This window comes from Zonotrichia leucophrys, chromosome 5 (assembly GCF_028769735.1).
Source record: "Zonotrichia leucophrys gambelii isolate GWCS_2022_RI chromosome 5, RI_Zleu_2.0, whole genome shotgun sequence".
NCBI classification, from domain to species: domain Eukaryota; kingdom Metazoa; phylum Chordata; class Aves; order Passeriformes; family Passerellidae; genus Zonotrichia; species Zonotrichia leucophrys.
Window position 1 is genome coordinate 37,676,861 of NC_088175.1, and position 7,220 is coordinate 37,684,080.

The 7,220-nt window shown below is 36.0% G+C and overlaps 1 long non-coding RNA gene across 1 annotated transcript; it reads right to left on the bottom strand.

Annotated features, from left to right (window-relative positions):
* Positions 1-377: 377 nt before the first annotated feature.
* Positions 378-6,378, bottom strand: LOC135448839 (uncharacterized). Its single transcript, XR_010440592.1, has 4 exons — positions 6,265-6,378; positions 4,046-4,265; positions 3,307-3,385; positions 378-2,014 (listed from the first exon to the last, which is right to left on the bottom strand). It is a non-coding gene; the product is annotated as an uncharacterized LOC135448839 (long non-coding RNA).
* Between the last annotated feature and the right edge of the window lie 842 nt (positions 6,379-7,220).

Genomic DNA, 7,220 nt, shown 5'->3' on the forward strand with positions numbered 1-7,220 from the left:
AGAGGTTTGTCACAGTTGCTCTTGGAGTGATTTGGAATGATTGTCAGTAGTGCAATTGCATCCTATGAATAGTGTATGATGTTTCCACAGACACTGGCTAGGGCTTTTGTTTACTTTTGTCTATGCTGCTGTGTTTTCTTGGTTTCATAAATACAAGGTAGTTTTACCAATCTTTCCTTAAGCTAGTAGTCAGCTATTATGCTTCCCATTTAGTTTTACTGTGTTTCTTTGATTAGTAAAACTTTAAACTCTTTAATATATTTCTTTATGTCACAAGACACTGTTAGGACTGTATTAACACCGGTTAATTCCTGTTTGTCAGCACTGTACCCATCTAGGACGGCATCCAAATTGATTTTCAGTTTTACTGCAAGGATCATAAAAACTTTATTTTCTTTTGTTGTCACCAGTGTACACTAGTAGGTAATGCAGAATCTAATTGTTATGAAACTTAGAAAGTAGAATAGTTCTCAGAAGATTAACTAAAATCTATTAGCAGAGGGAATGAAGCCACCATTGGTCTTTGTTTGCCCCCACGAATACAGGCATTCTCATTCCAGGACATAGAGGGATTATTTTAATGGAAAAGAATAGCTGGCTTCTGAGCTTTGACTGCCAACAGGAGAGTCAGTTAATTTTGAAAGCCACAGAGGATTTTCTCATTTAAACATTTTTCTCTGAGGGAGCACAGAGAAATAACTGAAATATTTAGTATTTTAAAATAAATATCTTCTAATATTAACAGGATTTTTGCTTTCATTTTTTACACTACAGAATTTTTTTGCTCATAATTTTGGAAAAGGTGTATAGAGATGAACACTTTTGTCAAAATACATTGCTTTCAATACAAGATGAGTGAAAAGTGATTGTAAAGTCAGTATTATGTGATGTTTTGCTGAGCTGGTAGCTATGAAAACCCATATTGCATTTGGTTAGTGTTCTGCTATAAAATAAATGACTATTTAAGAGTTTATGGGAAATAAGTAATCAAATCCACACATTTTTGTAGGACTTTTTCTTGAGAAGGATCCTAAGCTATGCCTGGTTCTGCCTTTCTCCAAACACACTTAAATTTTCTTTACCCCTTTTTCATACCCTTTTTCCTAGGTACTGGTTTTCTTTATGTCTTCTGAATAATGTAAAAATAAAAGCCTAGCAAAATATCAGTTTGCCTCATATCATAACATTCACATTTTAGTGACTTTACGTGTTTTAATTCTGTTGCATTCTTCTTTTCTTTGTGGATTTAAGGTCACATGTAGTTTTTAGGAGCATTAGTGTTATTTCCAATGCACCATCAGCCCACACAGCATCCTGCATGGTACTATAAGTAACTTTTCTTGGGCAGATATCACATATGTAGAGATACTGATTAAATTAATGCATCACATTAATTTCCATTTCCCCACAGGCTTCCATGCACTCATGACAGACTAAGAGCATCGTTCCACCCTTTACCTCATGTAAATTTTAAGACAAAAACTTATTATTTCTTTTGTTTGTTTTTTCTTCCTCTTCGTTACTTCATCTATTTTCTCTTGGAATGCAGTATTTTTATTACATTGATTCAGATATAATCTTTAACAGCAAATTCCTATTCTACTTCTTTTTATTAAGGGTGAAAAAATGTCTGCAAGGATAGAAATATTTCTCTGAGATTCAAATACCCTTATTTCATTTACGGTGAGACTATCTTGCAGTCCTTCCCACATCTCTTTCCATATTGTTTTTGTGTGGATTACTTTGGCTACTTTTTAAATTTAAATATTTGGATGCAGGAAACTGAATTGCTAATAATATTATTTCCAAGGAGTCAAAACCATGTGTGGTCAGCTGAACAGAAAGCAGCCATGTTACTAAGGTATAGAATTCAATGCCTAGGTACAGGTTCTCCTAGCTGCCCTCAAAGCTATTTTCAGCAGCTCACAATACAAAGGAAGTTCAGCTGTGGCTGGAAGCCTCTGTGCAGCCCTCTGGTCACTGCATTCATCCGCCAGCTCCTGAACAGGTACAGCTGAAAAGACAGGATGTAACAGTTTTGGGAGTCACAAATGGCTTTAATAAAACCTCAAAAACTTCCTGACACACTTTGTCACATGTAGAATTGATGCCCAACAGTCCCTCTGTCATAAGAACAGTTGTGATATCTGTGATTGTATTGTTATAGCTGTGGGATCAATCTGGAGCAATGGCAGACTTTAAGGGTACCTAACACTCCAAGAATCCTAAGATATTGCTGACATCTACATTTTAAGCTCTTGTGAAATCAACTTCTGGCTTTATAGACTCAATAATGTGAGGCGTAGGGACATAATATTAAATACAATTCTACATTCATGTATTCTTGTGTTATATACAAGTGTAAAATTCTTTAACAAAAAGCTTGCTTTTCATTTGTGTGTACATATCTTCCTCCCCTTAGGGCTTGTTTAAAATTCTCAGTATTGTATTCATCTTGAAGAGAGCACCAAATTAAGATGACGGCTCCTAAGCCAATACCCAGAGCATGAATTTTTGAATTCTGGATATTTTTAAATAATTTCTTATGATTTTTCAGTGTTGGTAAATAGATTTACAGGAGTTAAAAGTCCTGCTAAGGAGCTCCACCTTGTGAAGGTAGGTATTGATGAATGCAGCCTTATTTAAATCCTGAACAGACAATTAGCACATAAATTACTTGCATACTTTTTCTGTGACTTTAATTCTTATTGTATTTATCCAATCTTGCAGACTATAAGAGGAAAGTAATAACACCACTACTTCTGTACAACAAATGAATGGAAATTTTAGCTCAGCTTAATTCATTTCCTGTTAGAGAAAATTTAACACACAAAATTAAAAACAAATATCTTTGAGATTGCACAGATTGTTTTGCTTTCTTTCTTGCATTTCTTCTGTCTGATTCTGCCTTATCAATGATAAGCATTTTTCTCTCCTTTATACTCACAGTATGTAGTAATCTTCTTCTAATTTCAGCTGTTACTGCAAGACAGAAATCAAAGCTGCTTTGCCATGTTTAAAATGTATTATTAATGCATAGAGGTAGAGGAAAAATGTCTAGAGGGTACCATAATTTTGACATCTATTTTACTGTCCTCTGCCAGGCAAATGAATCAAAAATGTCTCAATCATCTAGATGTTATCAGATTTCTATTACAGTTGTTGGAACTCTTTGTATGATGTCACAAAGTGAAGCAATAAATCTATTTAAATGCATTTAAACAGCTCACAGATGCGTGCCATAATCTTATGCTTCCTGGAGCTGTGTTGTCAAACCAAAAATATGAAGAATGCTGATAAACATACCTCAAGGTTGAAGATGCAGGAAAGGACATGCTGTTAGTGTGATGTGATAGAATGAGAATTGCCAGTCTCTTCAGCTGCTCTACAGAAAAGTGCAGATTCAGTGATGGAACAGGAGTAAATTGGCCTGTATTGGTGCAATCTGGCCTTTGTGTCTAGTTTTCAAAAGTGCTACATTTACCCTTTCTCACAAAATCTGATATTGAATGATTGGCATAAATTCCTCCTCTTCCCTCAGAATCTTAACAAGCATTCAAGACTCTCTGGTTTAAAAAATAAAAGAGAACAAATGATTGATCTTTATTATGTGATTAATCCCTATAATAAAATACATCTGTCACTAATAGATCCAGGCATATATCACAAGTTTTACTTAGCCAAAGGCATTATTGGAACAGAAAAATTTGCTGTTGCAGTTTATCTTAGGTGCTTTTACACTTCCACCAAAGTTATGATCTGAACATTTAAATTAACCAAATTTTTACTGTTCAGTTCACTTATGAGGATTTTTTACAATTACAAAAAAATATTCATGTTCATTCCTCCTAGTGTTCACCTACTTTATCTTCATTCAAAAGAAAGGTAAAGATAAGCAGTGATAATCCTAAAATGCAGAACCAGGAGTGGGAAATACGAACTTCTGCCCTTGTTTTAGCATTTCCAACAAATGTTGCCCACCAGATACACCAGGGCAAACCACTTTTCTCTCTGCTGGCAGTGTTACATGCACCCAGTTACTCACAGTTTTCTTCTGAAGGACTTTGGGGATAGTGACTGGAGTGAAGCATTTTGTGGAACAAGAGGTTGATGTCCCATGCAGGGGCATTCCTGGAAAGGCGCTGACTCCATCTGTCAGGCTGCACTTCCTCTGCCTCTCCGTGGGAGTTCTGTCCACAGCCCTCAAACACTTCCAGCTTTAATGCTGGCACTCAGCATCTCCCACAGTATTCAGCAGTATGACACTGAAAAATTACAAAAGTGACCTTTTGAAGATATGTACTTATCCATTGTGATTTGTGAGGGAATGGTCCTATTTAGAAACCAGTTTACATAACTATTGTGGGCATGTGTTTCTTTAGACTCTACTCATCTTTCTTAAGATGTTTTTATTGAGCATAACTAATCATATAAGCATATGAAAAGTAATTTTATCAAGGAATATGTCAGCGAGATATTTAGAGCAGATTGTGACTACAGAACTAAGAAAACAAGAGAGCTTATAAGGAAGGTAGAATAAAGTACCATGTCAATTTATATAACTGTAGCCATATAAGAATGCAGTTAAGAATTCTGCCTAATTTAGGTTACAAAAAGATAACTATGAACACCTTCTGAACAGCACGTCAGCCACTTGCATTTAGTATTAAGGAATAGGAAATCTAAGTATAACATATCAAGAAGCAGCATTGTCAAGTTGTAGAGGTCAGGGAAAATTATCTTCTACTGAAGGGCTGTCAGCAGTTAAGTTTAGTTCTTGTATTTTATAGTTTCTAGAGGTTTACAAGGCAAGATAAATTTCACTAGAAAAAAATTACTGAATCTCACTTTCTGCTTAGTTTCAGAACCAAAGTCTTTCAGTATGATCATCTTGAAAGACCAATTGAGCACAACATTTTTGGTCAATGAGGTTCAAACTAATAAAGTACTTACAAACTTTTCTCCCCAGACCATCTAACAGCTGATTCTATTTACACTTTACTCCCAAATTCTATTTCTCCCTGATGACTTCCTCAAAACTCCACAATCCAGTTCAATTGACTAAAAACTAAAGTAATGAATCTTTGGTCTGAACTAAATATCCTATGCCTTGAATCAGAGAAAAGAGCATTGCATTGTCCTCTTATCCCAGAGTGAAAACTAATTGTGGAGCACTGCACAGATGTCTCAGAATCAAAGATAAGAAAACAGTAGAGGAGCAATATCAAGTTGAATCTTGCCTTCAAGACAACTTCATACATATCTGTGTCATTTCTGAAAAATATTAATCTAATCTACTCCATACAAATTTTCACCAGCTAAAGCTTTTGTAGCCATTGCAGACTTTATTATGGTAGTTCTCAGTCTTTCAGGTTTCTATTTTTCCCCCATGAGTCTCTAACCTGTATCTTCCTTCCTGGAATTTAAGGCCACTGTTTCCTGACCTGCTCAGCAGGGACAGGAGAGTAGATTATTAATCTTTGGCAGAAGGCAGCTTATTTGAAGACTGTTACTACGTCTGCCCTATATTTTCTTTTTTGTAGGCTTAATAACCCCAGTGTGTTCTCTCCTTCTCCAAAAGTCATAAGTTTCAGATGTTTGATCAATCTTGTTGCTGTCCAAATGGTCCACTTCATTCTTGAATTGTGGTGCACAAAATGAGCACAGTACATCACCTAAGGCATCACCCATACTGGAAGCAGTAATTACTGTGTGTGTCTTGCAGTCTGTATGGCTGTTTATACATCCCAGTATGATGCTTTTTCACAACAGCATGACACAGTTGACTCTAATGCGCGTGTCCTCCACAAAGATTTGTTTGACAAATTGGTCAGTAACATGCGCATACATACATACATTTGGCGCTGAAGTTTCCAGAGGGTCTTTCAGTTTTTCAGTAGAAAACATATTGCTTATTGACTTAGCAAAAACATATTAAAATTTTATTAACTTGTGCACAACAGCATTACTGTTCTAATTATGCAGGAGATTTGTTGATAGAATGGTGTATTTTCTTCTAATTAATTACACACATTTTATTTTGTGAATATAGTTTGGCTTTTCTTGTAGAAGTAAAGCAATTTATGCAGCCTGAACATAGTATATATACACACAGAATGGAAAACAAAATCAAGAAGTCTTCTAAATTCAGGTCATATAATTTTCTGAAAAATATCACTTTCCTTTTTTTCTCTGGCTTCTCCTAGATTACACTCAACTCCCATACAGTTTATTAAGAACAGAGAAACAGCCTAAGAACCATACCTTTCTGTACAGCAGAAGAAACATAACACACTCTCAGGACCCGGTGCAGCTTAAGCTCCACCTGCATTTTCACTCTTGGTTACCAAATAAACCTTTCTCTTGTGGACCTAAGTGACAAGTTGCTGTCCTCAGCTGAGACTCTCAAGATATCAAGGATTTCCCAGAGCAGCTGCCTAAACCTCAGTTTACCAAAGAAGTGGGTGTTAAGTGTCATAATCAACTTCACACCTCACAGGCATGGATCTCTGGGGCTTAGCGCATTGTCTCTCTCGATGCAGCAGTCTCCTGGTCAGTAAGTTTTTAAACACACATTATATGTTTAAGAACATATGTGTTCTTCTAGAAACATAGGAAGAATTGCTGGAATATGCAGCAGATATTATTTCTCTTCTGAACTGTGCAAATGATCAGATTGAGGAAGTATGGGAATAAATCACAGGGACTCCATTTTCTTCATGGTGGAAAAAGCCAATTCTTTATTCATATAACTCCTTTTTATACAGTTTTACAGACCTTGTGTGGGACTCTAATTGGTTAGTAGTTTTCTTGCCAATTATTTTTCTTGGTTAGTAACAAGTTGTTCTTCTGTTTTCACTGGTCACTCAAACCCCTGGTGTGTATGTGCAGGAAAAGTTGTGTGTGAGAGATAGTTTTCATTTTTCTATCTAACGGTGTAAAAACAGTTTACACAGGTGCTAGCTGTTTTTCACCCAGGAATAGATTGTTATGTTAAGCAACTGCTCACACCAGGATTTCTTTCACATGGGAGCTTGCAAAATGGCAAGGCCAACCACTGATTCCATGAGAGCAGGCTTGATTTTATGAAGCCTTTCTTTATGATTTTTCTATCTTACTGCAGCAGGGAAGTATGAATTTAATGGTAACCTTTACTTTTGCCCAGGATGGCTAGCACTTAGTGTGGACTTCAAGTTTCTGTGTTTGATTGGAGCACAAGT